Source organism: Sus scrofa, chromosome 9, assembly GCF_000003025.6.
Source record: "Sus scrofa isolate TJ Tabasco breed Duroc chromosome 9, Sscrofa11.1, whole genome shotgun sequence".
NCBI classification, from domain to species: domain Eukaryota; kingdom Metazoa; phylum Chordata; class Mammalia; order Artiodactyla; family Suidae; genus Sus; species Sus scrofa.
Genome location: NC_010451.4, coordinates 139,166,861 through 139,187,560, shown reverse-complemented (window position 1 = coordinate 139,187,560; position 20,700 = coordinate 139,166,861). Strand labels below are relative to the sequence as shown.

General features: G+C 43.4%; 1 long non-coding RNA gene across 1 annotated transcript; it reads right to left on the bottom strand.

The window, feature by feature from the left end:
* LOC100517727 lies at positions 271-18,837 on the bottom strand. Its single transcript, XR_305775.3, has 2 exons — positions 17,317-18,837; positions 271-1,654 (listed from the first exon to the last, which is right to left on the bottom strand). It is a non-coding gene; the product is annotated as an uncharacterized LOC100517727 (long non-coding RNA).

The window sequence follows — 20,700 nt, the reverse complement described above, 5'->3', positions numbered from 1 at the left end:
TTTTGAATCCTTACACCATTATTTGTCATGTCCTTCAGCAAATTATTTAACCTCTGTCTCCATCTCCTCCCCAGAAAAAGGAAGGTGTTAACCCCCTCTCTCTCTGGGGCAGGCGAGCCTGTCCCCGTGGGTGTTGGCGTTGAGCGCAGTAACAGTAAATGCTCAGAAAGCGCTGTTTTTACTCATGGACCCTGAGAGTTTCAAGGAGAGCACCTGCCCTCACGCACAAAGCATCATGGCAGCATTGTGTCTGAGACAAGCCCAAGAACATTTGGCTACTTAGAGCTCATTTATTGATATCTGAAAATATCTGTCATATATCGTGCGTGTCAAGACAAGTATTTCTTCTATAAAGAGCGGGAAAAAAAAAAAAGCCTTTATGGAGAAATCTAGTTAATAGGAAAAAATGTGCAGGAAAACTTGCAGAAGCCACATAATTTCCCAAGTCATTCTTTTTACCTAGTTCTACATTTGCCTTCTCTTCGAAAATACTCTTTCCTTAGACTTTGAAAGCTCAAAGCAATACTTCTAGAGCATATAAATATTTACCAAGCAAAAACAGACTCCTCTTTGTATTAGAATTAGTTGTAAATTTTTAAAGTCTTTCTGTTTGTTCGTTTGCTTTCTGGTGGCATAAATATTATTCACCTAAAATACCAGAGAAAACTTTTTTTTTTTTTGGTCTTTTTGTCTTTTTAGGGCCACGCTCGAAGCATACACAGGTTCCCAGGCTAGGGGTCCAATAAGAGCTGTAGCTGCTGGCCTACACCATAGCTGAAGGCAGCGCCGCATCCTTAACCCACTGAGGGAGGCCAGGGATAGAACCTGCGTCCTCATGGATGCTAGTTGGGTTCGTTAACCACTGAGCCATGATGGGAACTCCGAGAAAACTTTTAATGAGAGCACATGTTTACAAATGTTTGAAAATTTTTATATTCTCTGGAATTTCCTGAGTATATATTTATGACTAAGTATATGTTTCTGCTATAAATACCGAGATATGACATAATATACACATTAGACAGGTTTATATACAATGTCATGATGAAGCCACTATTGAAATTATTCTCAAATAATGAAAAAAGAAACCAGCTAAACAAAAACCAAAAGGGTGATTACGAATGATGAACAGTTATATGGTGCCTCATGGTAGTTTTGATTGGCATTTCCCTAATAATCAGCAATGACGGACATCTTTGTGGACTTGAATCTTTTTTTTTTTTTTTTTCTGGCCACACCCATGGCATGTGGAAGTTCTTGGGCTAGGGATTGAACCCGTGCCCCTGCAGTGTCCTGGGATGTTTAACCTGCTGCACCACAAGGGAACTTCTGGATTTGAATTTTAAAATGCAGTAAATCTAAATCGACTGGGTGGCAGCAATCAGGCTTTTGTGCTGCCTGAGGTTTGCAGGCAGCCTTGGTTCCTCCTTCATTTTGTGGCACCCAAGCTCTTCTCATTGTGAAAGACCAGCCATCTGAAGAGGGAGGCTCACACAGAGTTTGCTCTTGCTATACGGTTACCCTTTGAAAAAGTCGGTGTTATTTTCAAATATAGCCATTTCCTCCAGATGCAGAGAAGTCTGTCGCTTTGGGGACCCTCCTGGTGTCCTTTAAGTTTTGGCAGACATCCTGGTTTCTTTGAGTCCCTGGTACGCTGAGGAAAGAGAGAAAAGAGAGATGAAAGTGTTTCTGCTAAGACCTCTGCAGACCAGGGCCAAATGCCCGGGCCTGGTCCTACAGCCTCCAGGGGGTGTGACGTGCAAATCTCGGCGTGAATGACTGATTTGCAACGGTAATAATCTCAAATCCCCCAAATGCATAGCATGTGTATGACAGATATAAAAACTATTTTTAAATGGAGGGAAAACTAATTGAGATATTCAGAGTGGCCACACATTAATATACCAGTGACTTTAGCTAATTTTTTCCTCTGTAGACATTTTCATAGATGTCACCAGTATCCAGAGGAGAATTTGCTGTGTTTCCCTAGACCATGAAGTCCTTCCTCTGTGGGGCGTCACGCAAGACGAATGTCCGAGGAATCCTCGTTTGGAAATGCTCTTATCAGAAGGCATAACCCTAAATGCAAATTAATAGCAACACAAAAATGTGTGTGCAAGTTTATTTTCAAGAAATTAGACAGCTCCCAGAGAGACAGTCAAAGCAAGACATATATCAAAGCGTTGGGATAACTGTGTAAAAAACTTACATAAAATATCTCTTTCGCTTGTGATTCTCTGGGGAACTTAATCCACATATCTACCAATTTTATATTAAATCCTTCTTCTCAAATCAGAAACTTTGTGTCTTTTTTTTTTCCTGAGATAAGGTGAAAAGTGAACTGTTATTACACGATGGAAGACTGGCTTCTAAAGATGTCTCCACCACAGTAAATCCATTAGAATACTAAGTAAAATATTTGCAGGCGTATCTTCAAAGATAATGTAAAAGCACAAAATAGAATTTTTTTTTTTTTTTTTTGTCTTTTGTCTTTTAGGGCCGCACTCGTGGCATATGGAGGTTCCCAGCTAGGGGTCAAATCAGAACTACAGCTGCAGGCCTACACCAGAGCCACAGCAATGCCAGATCTGTGACCTACACCACAGCTCAGGGCAACGCCGGATCCTTAACCCACTGAGCGAGGCCAGGGATCGAACCCGCAACCTCATGGTTCCTAGTCGGATTCGTTTCCACTGCGCCATAATGGGAACTCCACAAAATAGAAATATTAAAATGAAGAAGAAAATCAAGAGTGCAGAGAATGCCAGGGAGGGCACAGGCTCTCCTTCCCATGTTCTGGCATCTCTACAGATGATCTTCAATTTAATTTTCAATCTTTTGGAGTATGAATTTATAATCTTGAAGTACTGAATGATTTTTATTTTCTTCTCTTCACTTTTGCTTTTTTAAAAAAATTTTAATTTTGTTTTTTTTGGGCCACATCCACGGCATATGGAGGTTCCCAGGCAAGGGGCTGAATTGGAGCTGTACCGCCAGCCTACGCCACGGCCACAGCAATGCTGGATCCTTAACTTGCTGAGCGAGGCCAGGGATTCGCACTCGAGTCCTCATGGATACTAGTTGGGTTGGTTAACCACTGAGTCACAATGGGAACTCCCCCACTTTTGTTTTATTTCAGTTTTCTCAATGAATATACATTTCATATAACCATATGTATCTTGTGTTTCTAAGCATCATCATGTGAAATGTATATCCTACCAAGATGATATGTCTCATTAGGTACCATATAATATACCAAAAGGTAAAAATAGCAACTCTTTGTGTGGTGGGGATATGACTGATTTTTAAAATGTTGTTGTCACTGTTTTCATGTTTTATACATCTGTTTACATTAAATTTCTAACAGAAAAACCTATTTTAATTGCTAAATAGGTCACATTGTGTGGATGGGCCGTGCAGCCCAGATCGCTAGGGTTTGAATCTTGGCTTCTCCACTTCCTTCCTGTGTGATCTTGGGTAAGTTGCTTAACCCGGCTGTGTCTCAGGCTTAACATCTGTAAAATGAGGGAAATAGGAGAGTGACGCCCACAGGCTGGTGAGTGGGGTAAACGAATCACTGTGTCGAAAGTACCCGGAGCATAGCCTGTGGTCTGAACACGTTAGCTCTGACAGGGATTACTGTGGTTATTTTTAAAAGATGTTTTACTGCAGTACAGCTGATATACAAATATTATATAAATCAGAGGTGAACAAAATAGTGATTTGTAGTTTTTCAAGGTTACACTCCGTTTAGAGTTATTATAAAATATTGGCTACGTTCCCTATGCTGTACAACACATCCTTGTAGCTTATTTTTTATAGAGTAGTTTGTACCTTTAATCCCTTACCCCATATTACCTCTTCCCCAGTCCCTCTCCCCACCTGTAATCACCAATTTGTTCTCTCTATCTGTGAGTCTGATTCTTTTGTGTTGTATTTACTAATTTGTTGTATTTTTTAGATTCCACATACAAGTGATACCATACAGTATTTGTCTTTCTCTGTCTGACTTGTTTCACCAAGCAGAATATCCTCCAGTCTCCTCCAAGTTCACCCATGTTGTTGCAAATGACAAAATTTCATTCTTTTTCATGGCTGAGTAGAATTCCATCGTACATACGCATACACCCCACCCCCCTCTTCTTAATCCATTCATCTGTTGATGGACACATGTCGTCTCCATATCTTAGCTATTGTAAATAATGCTGCTGTGAACACTGAGGTGCATGCAGCTTTTTCCGTTAGTGTTTTTGTTTCTTTTGGATATATACCCAGGAGTGAAATTGCTGGGTCATATGTTAATTCTACATTCGGCTTTTTGAGAAACCTCCATACCGTTTTCCATAGTGGCTGCGTGAATTTATAGTGTGCAAGGGTTCCCCTTTTGCCACAACCTTGTCGGCATTTGCTAGTTGTGTTCTTTTTGGTTATGGCCGTTCTGACAGGTGTGAGGCGACGTCTCCTTGCGGTTTCGATTTGCATTTCGCTGGTGCTTAGCGATGTTGAACATCTTCTCATGTGCCTGTTGGCCATCTGCATGTCTTCTTCAGAAAAATGTCTGTTCAGATCGTCTGTCCAGTTTGTAATCAGTGTGTTTGTTTTTTTGATGTCGAATTGCATGAGCTGTTTATATATGTTGAATATTAACCCCTTATTGGTCATGTCAATAACAATTGCAATATTTGCAATTGCAATGCACATATTTTCTCCTATTCTGTAGGTTGTCTTTTCTTTTTGTTGATGGTTTCCGTTGGTGTACGAAGCTTTAAAATTTAATTCTGTCCCATTTGTTTATTTCTGTTTTTATTTCCTTTAGGAGAGAGATTTTAAAAAATATCGCTATGATTTATGTTAAAAAGTGTTCTAGCTATGTTTTTCTCTAGAAGTTTTATGGCTTCTGGTCTTACATTTAGGTCTTTGGTCCATTTTGAGTTTATTTTTGTGTATGGTGTTAGAGAATGTTCTGACTTCATTTTTTTTTTTCACGTGTAGCTGTCCAGTTTTCCCAGCACTGCTTACTGAAGAGGGGATCTTCTCTCCGTGGCATATTCCTGCCTCTTTTGTTGTAGATTAGTTGACTGTAAGTGTGTGGATTTACTTCTGGCTCTCTATCCTGTTCATTGACCTAGGTTTCTGTTTTTGTGCCGGGACCATACTACTTTGATGACCACAGTTGTGGAGTAGAGACTGACACAGAGAATGCGATTCCTCCAGCTCTGCTCTTCTTTCTCAGGATGGTTTTGGCTATTCAGGATCTTTTGTGTTTCCAAACAAATTTTCTGAATTACTTCGTCTCCTCTGTGAAAAATGCCGTTGGTATTTTGACAGGGATCACACTGAATCTGTATACGTGTGTGTGTAAATATATATTATATATATATGTATGTATATGAATTTAGAGTTACCACAATCTCAAGCTCATGAAGCACTTGGAAATTCCTTGCTTCACATCTTAAATTAGAAATTGCATCCTCAGAGTTCCCATTGGGCTCAGTATGTTAAGGGCCTGACATAGTATCCATGAGGGTGTGGGTTCAATCCCTGGCCTCGCTCAGTAGGTTAAAGATCTGGAGTTGCAGCAAGCTGTGGCATAGGTTGCAGAAGTGGCTTGGATGTGGCCTTTCTGTGGTGGGCAGCTGCAGCTCTGATTTGACCCCTAGCCCAGGAATATCCACATGCTGCAGTTGCGTCTGTAAAAAGGAGAGAAAGAATGAAAGAACGAACGAAGGAAAGAAGGAAGGAAGAAAGGAATTACCTCCTGCACAAAATTATCCAGACTGCCCACATTAGGATCAAGTGTCTTTCCATCCCGTGGCCCCACAGCTTCCTGATGAGGCACAAATCGGCTCACAGCAGTGCCCCCCCCCCCCAAAGGTCCAAGAATGCTGGTTGTAACTCTTGGTCCACAGTGGGCTGCGCCTAGCTCTGTGCACATAATCGAGCTTTGTAAATAAAGAGATGCCTTTAGCACCGTCTATAGAGAACCCTAGGCCACTTGATTCATCAGGGGAACGAGCTCTGGGCCTTTGCCTTAGTAGTTGGTGAACAGGGCCCCTCTGCAGCCTCTTCTGCTGACTGCTGGGCCCAGAGCACTGGGTTCCCAGAGGATCCCTGCCCACAGCATCAGCAGCACCTGTGAACATGATAGGACCACAGATGCACAGATGCATCACACACTGGCAGAATCAGACCTCAGGGTGAGGCCTGGCTGCATTCTAATACCCAGCTGCTGACTCTGACCCCCCAGAGGCCCCAAGGAGTCTGAAGGAGCAGCTCTGCTTGCCGCCCACTGAGCCCAGCTGACAGGGACGGACCTCGTGCCAGCAGAGGGAAGCAAAGGGCAGCAGAGCCTAGACAAGCTGAGGGGGAAAGAGGAACCCCGGCCGGCAGCTCTGGCCCAGCACATCCAGGGCCAAGTGCAGATGCAGCTTCCAGAGGGAGGGGATCCCAGATTACTCAGACTCTGGGTTGAGCTGGGGACACAGAGCGTGGGTGGATCAGTGGGGGGAGCTGAAGAGGAGACCAAACTTGACGTCATGTCAGCGAATCAAGCAAAGCACAGTCCTGACTGAAGGATGCACTCAGGGCGCAGTAAGACCTGCCTCAGCCTTCCCTTCGGGATCTCATCGCGAGGCTCAGAAGCCCGGCTGTGGGACTTGCAGTTCTCACTCTCAAATGTACAGGTAATATTGGGGCAGCTTTCGCCATAATGTTCTGCCCCCTGAGCCCTTTACTCATCCTTTAGTTTCTCAGCTCATGCAGGATAGAGGAGGGGTAATCTGAAATTCTGCCTTCTTTGCCTGAAACAAGGCTCCTCTCAAAGTTAAGGCCCGGCTGCTTTTATTTCTGCTGTGCTTACTGAATGATACGACGGATGTGAAAGTCCTTTGCAAAGTACACACTGTACAGATGCAAGCTACTGTTGTCACAAGGGCTCCAGTGACCAGACTTTGTGTACCTACGTCCCCACATCAGATGATCCATCTTCTCAAAGATTTGTTTTGTGAAAGGCAGTGTGGTTATTAGATTGGGCCTGGCCTTTGGACTGTAATAGGCTGGTTCAATCTTAGGTCAGTTAGTTACTTTCTGCAGGATGCTGCATAGCTGTTGACTCTTGTTAGCCTCTGAAATAAGACTGAGATCATAAAATCTGCCACAAGGATTAAGTGCAGGATGTACGTGGTGATTGATGTACACAGGACAGGCACACAACCACGCAACTTTCTTTTATAAGATAAGACTAAGCAGGCCGAAAAAGGGCTCAGAACATCAGACGAAGTGATAAAGTTAAAACATGTGCCACTCCTGTTCCTCTGTTCTGCTTCTGCTGCTCACTTCCCATCCTAAATTAAAAGCTGATTCCTTGGAAAGGCCTTCCAAGCCAAATCCTTATAAAACCCATCCTTCGTTCCAAAGCCTCCTGCTTCTTCCTCTCACTTTGGTCACGCTGGGCCCTCAGCTTTCCTCAAATGTCACATCAAGGGGCGGTCTTCCTTGTCACCTCACCCAACTGAGCTTCCAAAACTCTCCATGCCATCACCCCTCTTTCTGAATTTACTTTTCTCTTTGAACTTCTAATCAGCTAATATGAAATGTTTCTTATTCCTCTTCCTTGTTTCCTGCTCCCTCATTGGAGGGTCCACAGGTTAGGGATTTGGGTCTCTTCTGCTCACTCTTCTAAATCTGGCACCCACAGTGCTGCCTGGTATATGCTAGGTGCTTATTTTGTTGAATGAAAGGATGAAGTATGGTTCTCATGACTCAAGACGAGTGCTCTGGGATATAAGTGCATTGCAGTTACTTTAGAAAGGAACTCGAAACTCTAAGAAGGAGCCAAGAAAAAGTAGAAAATTCATTTGCAGAGATGGAAGTTGAGTTAAAGGCACTGAAGAGCAGAATGAATAATACAGAGAAGAGATTCAGGTTAGAATAATGGAAATCATCCAATCAGGACAGCAGACAGAAAACCAAATGAAAAAACATGAAAGCAATATAAGGGATCTATGGGATACCATAAAGCAAGCCAATCTGTGCATAATAGGGATTCCAGAAAGAGAAGAAAAAGGAAAGGGGATTGAAAATATATTTGAAGAAATTATGTCTGAAAACCTTCCAAATCTAAAGCAAACAGATATCAAGGTGCAGGAAGCACAGAAGGCTCCAAACCAGCTGAAGCCAAACAGGCCCACAGCAAGACATGTTATAATAAAAATGGAAAAAGTTAAAAATAAAGAGAGGATCCTAAAGGCAGCAAGAGAAACACAAAGTGTTAATTATAAGGGAACCCCCATAAGTCTGTCAGCCGATTTCTTTACAGAAACACTGCAGGGCAGAAGAGAGTGGCAAGATATATCCAAAGTTCTAAAAGGGAAAAATTTGCAGCCTAGAATATTCTATCCAGTAAGGATATCATTTAAAATAGAAAGAGAAATAAGGAATTTCTCCAACAAACAAAAGCTAAAAGAGTACAGCAATACTAAACCCATTCTAAAAGAAATACTGAAAGGGCTCCTCTGCATAAAAAAGAATTAAGGAGAAATAGGATGGAGGAAATCACAACTGGAAAGCAGTCACTTAAACAAGCCAGCATACAGATCTAAAAGGAAAAAAAAAAAACCTACTGTAAAAGCAGTGATAAACACAAGGAACAGCAGAAGGACAAACACGAAGATGTTTAAAAAGGACTTCAAGGAGTTCCCGTCGTGGCGCAGTGGTTAACGAATCCGACTAGGAACCATGAGGTTGCGGGTTCGGTCCCTGCCCTGGCTCAGTGGGTTAACGATCCGGCGTTGCCATGAGCTGTGGTGTAGGTTGCAGACGCAGCTCGGATCCTGCGTTGCTGTGGCTCTGGCATAGGCTGGTGGCTACAGCTCCGATTGGACCCCTAGCCTGGGAACCTCCATATGCCGCGGGAGCGGCCCAAGAAATAGCAACAACAACAACAAAAAGACAAAAGACAAAAAAAAAGACAAAAAAAAAAAAGGACTTCAAGATCATAGATGAGAGGAAGGAAAGTCAGAAGATCTAGACCATTTCTTAATAACACGTCTGAGCCTATATGACCATCAGGCTAAAGTAAGCAGACATAGGAAGGGGCTACCATACTTAAAAACAGGGCAACCACAGATCAAAACCGAACATTACATTCACAAAAACTGGAAATAAAAGTACTCAAGCATAAAATAAATGGAAACCATCCAACCAGAAAAAGAAAAGAAGGAAAGAGACATAGAATCAACTGGAAAACAAGGTGTAAAATGGCAATAAATACATATCTATCAATAATCGCCTTAAATGTCAATGGACTGAATGCTCCAATCAAAAGACACAGACTGGCAGATTGGATAAAAAAGCAAAAGCCTAAGATATGCTGTCTACAAGAGACCTACCTTAGGACAAAAGACACATATAGATTGAAAGTGAGGGGATAGGAAAAGAGACTTCATGCCAATGGACAAGACAGGAAAGCAGGAGTTTGCAACACTCATATCAGACAAAATAGACTTTTAAATGAAGGCCATAAAGAAAGACAAAAAAGGACACTTTAATAATCAAAGGATCCATTCAAGAAGAAGATATTATACATGTCAATATACATGCCCCTGATATAGGAGCACCCAGATACCTCCAACAAAAACTAACAGACATAAAAGGAGAAATTGATGGGAACACAATAATAGTAGGAGGCTTTAACACCCCACTCACATCAATGGACAGATGCTCTAGACAGAAAATCAATAAAGCAACAGAGATCCTAAAGGACACAATAGAAAAATTAAACTTAATCGACACTTTCAGGACATTACATCCAAAAAAATCAGAACATACATTCTTCTCAAGTGCACATGGAACATTCTAAAAGAACGATCACATACTGGGGCACAAAACTAACCTCAACAAATTTAAGAGTATAGAAATTATTTCAAGTATCTACTCTGACCACAATGGCATGAAACTTGAAATCAACCACAGGAAAAGAAATGAGAAAAAAGTGACTACCTGGAGACTAAACAACATGCTACTAAAAAACCAATGGGTCAATGAGGAAATCAAAAAGGAAATTAAAAAATACCTCAAGACAAATGATAATGAGGACACAACCATTCAAAATCTATGGGATGCTGCAAAAGCAGTGCTCAGAGGGAAATTCATAATGACACAGGCTTTCCTCAAAAAAGAAGGAAAATCTCAAATTGACAACTTAACCCACTGCCTAAATGAATTAGAAAAAGAAGAACAAACAAAACCTAAAGTCAGCAGAAGGAAGGAAATCATAAAGATCAGAGAGGAAATCAATAAAATATATATTCAAAAAAACAGTAGAAAAAAATCAATAAAATCAAGAGCTGGATCTTTGAAAAGGTAAACAAAAGTGAAAAACCTCTGGCCAGACTCACCAAGAAGAGGAGAAAAAAATCTAAATAAACAAAATAAGAAATGAAAAAGGAGGAATTCCCGTCGTGGTGCAGTGGAAAAGAATCCGACTAGGAACCATGAGGTTGTGGGTTCGATCCCTGGCCTTGCTCAGTGGGTGAAGGCTCCTGTGTTGCCGTGAGCTGTGGTGTAGGTCGCAGACACAGCTCGGATTGGGCGTTGCTATGGCTCTGGCATAGGCTTGCAGCTGTAGATCTGATTAAACCCCTAGCCTGGGAACCTCCATGTGCCTTGGGTACGGCCCTAAAAAAACAAAAGGCAAAAAAAGAAAAAAAAAAAAAAGAAAGAAAGAAAGAAAAGAAAAGGGAGAAATCTCAATGGATACTGCAGAAATAAGAAAACACTTAAGAGAATACTATGAACAATTCTATGCCAACAAATTTGACAACCTAGAAGAGATGAGCAACCTTTTAGAGACTTTTACAGCCTCTGGCAAAACTGAACCTAGAAGATACAGATCAACTGAACAGACCGATCACTAGAAATGGAACTGAATATGTCATAAAAACACTCCCTACAAACAAAAGTCCAGGACCAGATGGCTTCACAGGTGAATTCTACTAAACCTACAAAGAACTTATACCCATCCTGCTTAAACTTTTCCAAAAGGTTGAGGAGAAGGAATACTCCCAAAGACATTCTATGAAGGCACCATCACCCTAATACCAAAACCAGAAAAAGATACTACCAAAAAAGAAAGTTATAGGCCAATATCTTTGATGAATATAGATGTAAAAATTCTCAACAAAATTTTAGCCAGCTGAATCCAACAACATATGAAAAAGATCACACACCACGACCAAGCAGGATTCATTCCAGGTGCACAAGGATGGTTCAACACATGCCAATCAATCAACATCATCCACCACATTAACAAAAGTCAAAAACCACATGATCATCTCAATAGATGCAGAAAAAGCATTTGACAAAGTCCAGCAGCTATTCATGATAAAAACTCTTACCAAAGTGGGTATAGAGGGAACATACCTTAACATAATCAAAGCCATTGATGACAAACCCACAGCAAATATAATACTCAATGGAGAAAAGCTGAAAGCCTTCCCACTAAAATCTGGAATAAGACAAGGTTGCCCACTCTCACCACTGTTATTCAACACAGTACTGGAAGTTGCCACAGTGATCAGACAAACAAAAGAAATAAAAGGCATCCAAATAGGAAGAGAAGAGTAAAACTGTCACTCTATGCAGATGACATGATACTCTCTACAGAAAACCTTAAGGACTCAACCCAAAAACTACTTGAGCTGATCAACAAATTCAGCAAAGCAGCAGGATATAAGATTAATATTCAGAAATCGGTTGCATTTCTGTATGCTAACAATGCAATATTAGAAAAGGAATACAAAAATACAATACCTTTTAAAATCGCACACCAAAAAATTAAATTCCAGGGATAAACCCGACCAAGGAGTTAAAAGACTTATATGCTGATAACTATAAAACATTAATCAAAGAAATTAAAGAGGACTCAAAGAAATGGAAAGCTATTCCATGCTTCTGGGTTGGAAAAATTAATATTGTAAAAATGGCTATACTACCCAAAGCAATCTATAGATTCAATGCAATCCCTATCAAATTACCCATGACCTTTTTCACAGAACTAGAACAAACAATCCAAAAATGTATATAGAACCATAAAAGACCCAGAATTGCCAAAGCAATCCTGAGGAACAAAAACCAAGCAGGGGGCATAACTCTCCCAGACTTCAGGCACTATTACAAAGCCACAGTCATCAAGACAGTGTGGTACTGGTACCAAAACAGACAGACAGACCAATGGAACAGAATAGAGAACCCAGAAATAAACCCAGACACTTATGGTCAATTAATCTTCGACAAAGGAGGCAAGAACATAAAATGGGAAAAAGACAGTATTTTCAGCAAGTATTGCTGGGAAACCTGGACAGCTGCATGTACATCAATGAAACTGGAATACACCCTCACACCATGCACGAAAATAAACTCAAAATGGCTTAAAGGCTTAAACATAAGACAAAACACCATCAAACTCCTTGAAGAGAACATAGGCAAAACATTCTCTGACATCAACCTACAAATATTTTCTCAGGTCAGTCTCCCAAGGCAACAGAAATAAAAGCAAAAATAAACCAGTGTGACCTAATCAAACTGACATGCTTTTGCACAGCAAAGGAAACCATAAAAAAACCAAAAAGACAACCTACTGAATGGGAGAAAATAGTTTCAAATGATGCAACTGACAAGGGCTTAATCTCTAAAATATACACAATGGAATACTACTCAGCCATAAAAAAGAACAGAATAATGCTATCTGCAGCAACATGGATGTAACTAGAGACTCTCATACTGAGTGAAGTAAGTCAGAAAGAGAAAGACAAATACCATATGATGTCACTTATATCTGGAATCTAATATATGGGCAAATGAACCTTTCCACAGAAAAGAAACTCATGGACTTGAAGAACAGACTTGTGGTTGCCAAGGGGAGGGGGGAGTGGGATGGACTGAGAGTCTGAGGTTAATAGATGCAAACTATTACATTTAGACTCGATAAGCAATAAGACACCGCTCTATTTAAAAAGCAAATAGAAAGAAACTCTCCTTCTGCAGTTCCTGCTGTGGCTCAGTGGGTTAAGGACCTGATGTTATCTCTGTGAGGATGTGTGTTTGATCCCTGGCCTTGCTTCATGGGTTGAGAATCCGGCTTTGCCCTGAGCTGTGGTGGAGATCGCAGATGTGGCTCGGATCCGGAGTTGCCGTGGCTGTGGTGTAGGCCCGTTGCTGTGTTGTAGGCTGGCAGCTGCAGCTCCAACTCGACCCCTGGCTGGGGAACTTCCATCTGCTGCAGGTATGGACATAAAAAGGGAAAAAACCTCTCCTTCCTATGTTGCTTTAGGTTTTTGGAACTCTTTATTCGTCTGGAATCAAACCTGGCTTTCTGGCAAAATTCTCCTTTTTATTCACACACTTATGCATTGGGCAAGTATTTATTTAGCAAGGTACTTTGTTAAAGATGCAATGGCAACTAAGACACACAGATTGTGTTTTTCATAGAGTTTATCTTTTAGTGGGAGAAGATAATCAGAAGGACAGAGAGAGAGAAAAAATGGCCCTAAAGGAGATATATGGCTCAAGGAGGATTTTGTTTCAAAGGAAATGTTTACAGAAGCGTGTGTGTGTGTGTGTGTGTATGTGTGTGTGTGTGTGTTTGCACGCACGACCTGCCTCGGTGCGGTGTCCCAGCTGGGGGCAGTCCAGCTCTCCCCATAGCAGCCTTCAGGGATGAACGGAGAGTGTGGTTACTTGAATCCAGGAAGAAACTGAATGTGTGCAGTTGGCCGTTTTGAAAGGAACAGATACCTGGAGTAGAAGCCACGGCCAGACAGCACCTGTGAAGCCTATTCACAGGGACAAACAAAGGATGTGAGTCTAGAATAGATGAGCCACTCTTGCAGCTCAGTATGGAGACGAATAACCCAATAAAACTGGGCAACACGTGTGGCTAGTAAGTACATGAGATGCTCAACCTCACTGCTCATCAGACAAATGCAAATGAAAATCCCTGCTTGCCCTCTAGAAGGGCGAAAATTAAAAAAAAAAAAAATCTGACAATCACATGGATGGTGAGGATATGGTGCAAAGGGAAGCTCGTGCTGGTCTGGTGGGAGTGCCAGGCTGGCACAACCATCTCAGCAGCAGTTTCTCAGTTTCTTATACCGTTAAACGTGCACTTACCAGAAGACCCAGCAAAGGAATTTACCACCTGCACTCCCCAAATGAAAACTCTGTCCACAAAAGACTTTATTTGTAATGCCCCCAACCGAACACAACACAGATGCCCATCGATAGGTGAGTGAATAAATGAATATGATGTGGTAATAACCAGCAATACAAGAGGGAAAACCTGTCAAAACGTGCAATTGCGTGGGTGAATTGCAAAGATATTTTGCTGAGTGAAGGAGCCCAGACATAAAAAAGCCTTTAATCCCCAGGACACAACGAAGCCGGAAAGGAGATGGTGTGGACGGAGATGAGAATGAGCTCAACATGAGGGCTAGAGTCTAACATCTTCTGGGGCTTCCAAATCAGGAACAAGAGGGTCCAAAAAGGGGGTGTTGGAAGAACCAGCCAGAGGCATTTACTTGTTACTCATTAATAAAACTCTTGCCCCGAGAATCCCACCACCTCTCATCCACCAGGACTCTGGGACCACAGTACTCTTGGGATTTTCATTCGATAAACACCACTTTGGCATCTCTTACTGGGACAGTCGCAGTTCATATTCTGGCATAGCCACTACATACATTAATATTATATGAGTGTGAGCACCAAATAACAGAGCCTACAAAATTAATATTAGAATGTCCTCAACTCGAAAGACCATGACATTCGCGATAACTAGAATGTTTTATTATTCTATAGAGACTTTGAATATTGCATGGAGAAATCTCAAACTCGTCACAAATAGTTTACTTAAGAACACGAGAGCAAGAGAGTCAGCAGCAGTATTCCATTCTATAAATGCGAGGGCTTTTGTAGAATTAACAAGGACCATTGAAGAGACTGTCACCAGAGAAGTAAGCAGAGAATGCCTTTCTCACGGCAGTGGGGAGACAACCACGCAAAGGTCAGATGTCCTAAAACTAGGAGGCGGTCATACTCAGGTGGACCGCAATATTAGCAGTTATCACTCGTGTAATATTTTATGCCAGGACCAAAATGCAACACAATTGGAAATTAATGATTAAACATTTGAAATAGAAAAAAGAAAGCAAAAACAAAATTAAAAGACACATGATAAACTAGAGAAAACATATGTCCCAGTAAGAGATAATAAACTTAAAAAGCTATAATAAATAAACAGAAATGGAACCAACAATTTTTAATGAGGGAAAGAAATACAAATAGGCATCAAAAATTTAAAAAGTAGTAAAATGTGATACAAAAGATGTAACTGAGGTAGCACACATGGAGACCTGGAGTAGACTCCACTTACAGAGGCTGACCTGCCCCAGGTCCGCCTTCTCTGAACACCGTCCAGCAGTAATGTCTGTGCCAAGGAAAGTCACCCCCAGGCCACAGTCAAACAGGACCATCAGATTTCGTGCCAGGAATGTGTAATTTTGGGATGAGATTTTCATTTTTGATCTGACATGTCTTTTTTTTTAAGTATAGTTGGTTTACAATGTTGTGCCAATTTCTGCTGTACAGCAAAGTGATCTAGTCATACATACATAACCCTTTTTTTCTCATTTTCTCTTCCATCATGTTCTCTTCCAAGAGTTCCCTGTGCTGTACAGTAGGACCTCACTGCTTATCCTTTCTAAATGGAAGAGTTGGCATCTGCTGTCCCCAAACCCCCAGTCCCTCCCATGCCCCCCCCCTCTCTTGGCAACCCCAAGTCTGTTCTATGTCTGTGAGTCTCTTTCTGTTCTACAGATAGGTTCATCTGTGCCATATTTTAGATTCCTCATATGATATTGCGTATTTGTCCTTCTCTTTCTGATTTACTTCATTTAGTATGAGTATATCTAGGTCCATCCATGTTGCTGCAAATGGTATCATTTTGTCCTTTTTATGGCTGAGTAGTATTCCACTGTGTATATGTACAACATCCTCTTAAGCCACTCATCCGTCAATGGACATTTCCGTTGTTTCCACGTCTCGGCTATTGTGAATAGTGCTACAGTGAACATAGGTGTGCATGGATCTTTTTAAATTATAATTTGGGACTGAGAGTCAAAGGTATTGCTGGCCCCATGCTGCCAGGACCTCAGTGCCTCCTGGGTTCCTCTTCCTCCAGCCTTGGTTATGTGGCTCTCCCCTGGGCTCTGCGAGATATTCCAGTGTCTTTCTAATAAATTCACCTTTTGCTCAAGTCATGTCAGTTTCTATTACTCTCCATGTAAACTGTATTAACAAAGAGTAAGAGAACTACCTCACATCTGAATATGGAATAAAAATATTCAATATTAGACAATGTAACTCAACCAAGTACTCCTTGAAGTGGGGATTTGCGGTTAACTTGGGGTAAGTTCACTGGTGCCTGCTTTATCCCCTGCTAGAGTCCCACCAAGAGACTTATGGCTGTGAACGAATAATGAGAGAAAAATCAGCAACGTCACCTTGAAAACGGAGACTATCAGAGGCCCAAATCTGACATTTTTTCATAACTGCATTGTCAATGGGGAAATGCAGAAAAAATATTTTGGAGTCATATATTGGACTTTCTGAACCAGTACAAGATGGGAGGCAGTGAAGCAGGTGGGGAAAACGTTAGTATTTCTCCCTGGGCCCAAATATCCAGGATTCACTCAACAGAAAACTAGGCAGGCGCCCCTGCTGCTCAGAGCAGTCCCCGGAGTTGGCCGTAAGCGTGACTTCTTCCACCCGCGCCACCTGCACGGGCATGGATCTGCCGAAGGACGAGTGACGGCCACATTCTGGAGGTGGGTTGGAGCATGGGGTGCGGTGCGTTCCTGCCCAAGAATGCGTAGCTCTGCACCTGCGATGGGGCCAGCTTTCGCTTCCAAGCCCTGTCCGAGAACTACTGGCGGCCTCAATTTAGTAGCAGTTAGGAACCCTGGCCAAGCCCCCACGACTTGCAGCCAACTCCAGCCTGGGACGCACAGGCTCGCCCACCTCCCCACCCCCCACCGCCCCGTCTCTTTCTGGGAGAGAGTGGCAGAGCTGCGGGGCCAACCGCACGCCCACACTGTTTGAGACTTCAGGCTGAGACCCGAAGACTTATGTTCTAAGGTGGGTCACTTTGCAAGTGAAAAGGGACACATATCAACTGCGGGAGCTAGAGGTGTGGCCTCTGTCAGCCTGTGACAGAAGTAAACCCGTCTGGACCCAAAGGAAAACCAGGGCGGGGCTTACCATCGAGGATCAGATGACCGGAGAAAGCGTCTCTGAGGAGCTAGGAGCCCGCAGAGATGCAGGGAAAGGTGACCTCCAGGAAGGGGGCACAGAGAGCCCTGGAGGCAGCCAGGAGGGCGGGAACTGCTGGCTCCTGCTCTCCTGGGTGCGTCCTGCGTCGTCAGGACCGTTTCACTTCCGGCCATGGCGTGTCAGGGTGCCAGCTGTCCGATTTCTTATCCACTCTTCTGTGGTTGATGTGCGCCCCGGAACTGGGACAGTTTAGGGCACTGGACACAAGGCCAGAAACCCCAGCAGGGCTGCAGGGAAGCTGGTGCAGCCGCTTCCCCAAGGCCCCGCCCCCAGGCCTTCAGGCCCCGCCTCCCCAGGCTCCTCCAGAAAAAACAAATCTCTTCCCCACACGGAGGTCTTTGATAAAAATGATTATGTTTTTAAGGTAATTAAGGTGGTGATGACGTTTCAAAAAGGACTGAACCGAGATACGCTGCTTGGAGAAAGGGAAACTGGCTTTGCCTTTTTCTGTAGTTTCCCCTCATTGGAGGAGTCCGCTTGCCAAGCGCACAGCAGATCATGACGATGGCTTGGAGTTAATAATAGCGGTAACAGAGATAATTCCAATAATAATAATAACTCGTGTCTATTGAGCGCCGGGCCTCTGCACTGAGAGCCTCATAGCTCACAGCGGTTGTGAGACGACAAGGGCAACCCCGCCCTAAAGATGGGTTGGCGCTAAGTCACCTGCCTGAGCTCCCCCAGTGACGGCTCAGGCTGGCCTGAGCCCACGGCTGGCCAGTTTGAAGGTCATGGTCAAAATGGCACATCTGAGCCAGAAGAGCTCTGGGCTCGGACGAGCGTCCAAACAGAAGCCTCCTCGGTCTGCAGTTTGAAGAAAGCACCCCCAACCCTGCACCTCTCTGCAGAGAGAACCCCGTGATCTGTGCGGTGGACTTGGCAGGGCACGGTGCAGGGGACAGCCGAGCAGGAAGCTGTTCCCGTGGGGAGGGTTCCAGAAGCGGGGTGCACTGTCTGGCAATAAACAGACCGTCTGCAATAACTGCCCCAGTGCACATGCGTCGCTCGCTGGCTTCCTGAGAGAACGATCATTTCACGAGGTTTTATTTTTTCATAAATACACCCTCTTTCCAAGAGTCTGCATCTAATGTTAAAACATTTTAAGAAGCTGCCACGGCATAAGTTTCATAAATCTCCAGTTTAGAGGGAGGGGAGAACTCTCTGTAGTCAGTGCGAGTAAACGAAATACTTTCCAGGTCTGCGTGGAAAAATGACTTGTCCCTGCACGTGGACCAAGGAGACAATCCACGAACCCCCCACTCGCAACCGGGATTTAACCGCGGGCGCCGGGCCGCAGAGCTAGAGCTGCTCCCGCACCCTCTGCAGAAACGCGCTTCCACCCGGAGCTGAGGGGCGGGACGGGCCCCTGAGCGCTGGGCGTCTTCCTCTCTTGGCTGATGGGCGCAGCGGGGGCCCGGTTCTCACGGGCAGCAGTGGGATGGCCAGCCTCCCCGGATTCGCACAGCCTGGAAGCAGATGTGGCCCAGGCCGCCCGCGAGCACGGGGAGGGGAGGGGAGGGGGGCGGGGGGACAGGGGACGCGGGGCGGGTGGGCGGGGGCTGGGCTGAGAAGACCGTGGGGCCAATCAGGCATCTTTTTCTCAACCTCTGAAACAAAAGAACTCGAGGTCTCTCGCTTTCGAAAATGTGGCTTTTTTAAGGGGAATTCACACATCTGGAAATGTTTTAAAAAATAAATCACTTCTTAACTGAAGCGCCCAATGGCGATTTTTTGGCAAGTGGTGTATTGGGGTGACTGAGGAATGAACTCCTGGCAAACAACGAGCTCAAGCTCCCCTTCCGAGCTCAGCACATCATTCGCTGTATTCTGAGAATTATTTTGCCTGAATGGTTTCAAGGGTTCTGCCTGGCAGGAAATGAGTTGTGGGGGAGGCCCTGGAGCTTCTGGGAGCAGGGAGACGCCTGGGCCTCTGTGTGGAGTCACAAAGCTTTACAGGAAATTGTCTTTGCACACGTGGTTAAGGGTCTTCTTCCCACAAAACCACAAAGTCCAAATCTGTGAAAAACCCTATCTGCTGAGAGCACAGAAACTCCTCAAAGAGAAACAGGAAAACACTAAAATGGAATTGAACACACACCTTTTTTTTTATTTGAAAGAAAATAGAACAACTGTGTCAAGACCTCCCAGGATGCAAACCTCTCTGCGGAAAAAACAAAAAAGCCTTCTGTTTCCAGCTTTTCATACATTTATGAAGTGTGATCTTAGTCCTTCTGCATATTTATGGCAGAAGGCACATTTTCTGTGTCTGTGTAAAGAGGGAAAAACAACAGAAGTCAGAAACCCAGCATTATAATTACCTTCGCAGTGATGAACAGTCAAGTGTATTGATCTCAGTCCACAGTGAGAAGGTACTGACGAACAAATGAATCAAGGCCCTGCAAGCGATACCGAAACACAGTTGATTAACTTTGCCTGTCTCTTCCTTGTGCACGCATCTGGCTTTACTAACAGCGCTTGAGAAGACCTTAGGGAACTCGAGACGCACATGCATCCTGGAACTTCCTCTGAAAAAGCACTCTGATCAACAAGAGTTATAGGCCTTTTCCTGTCTGCGTAGGAGCGTTTCTCCAGTGATTCATTCTGCTGTTTTGGCAGCGTCGCTCCAATTGGATTAGAAAATATTTAAGATGGATAAGAACTCTTTTTTTTTTTTTTTTCAAGAAACATTTCTCCAAACTTGGAAATAGCCATTAGGCAAGTGTAAGAAAATGAAGTAGTATTTTACCACGTGTGTAACCCCCTACAAGAGACAAAATGACAGTCTGTTTTTAGTAAAAGTGGCAGGTGGAACCCCTCCCTCACCTCTGAAGAAACACCTCACGCTCCAAACCACCTGTCTTCCGCGACAACGGATTTAACATTAAGAGCGTCGGTCGGTACCTGCCATGCATGTATATTAATTTGTGCCCTTCAGAATGTCTTTCTTGTAGGAGTTCCCTGGTGGCTCAGCAGGATAAGGATCTGGTGTTGTCACTGCTGTGATGTGGGTTCAATGCCTGGCCCAGGAACGTCTGTATATGCCGTGAGCGCAGCCGAAAGAAAAAGAATGTCTTTATTCTCTAACTCAGATGTGACAGCAATGACAGGATGGGTTTGCTCCTCAGGACAGCTGAGATTTTTATTATTATTATTATTATTATTATTATATAATAGAACAGCTAAGACAGCAGACCTCATCCTTAAGTTCAGAGACCGTTTGTCAAGCAGTGATTTGACCTGTGAAGTTTCCTCCTCTTCTCCCAGTCTTTCACCAAAGACCATTAAAATGGAATCAAAAAGCTCTTTTAAGAC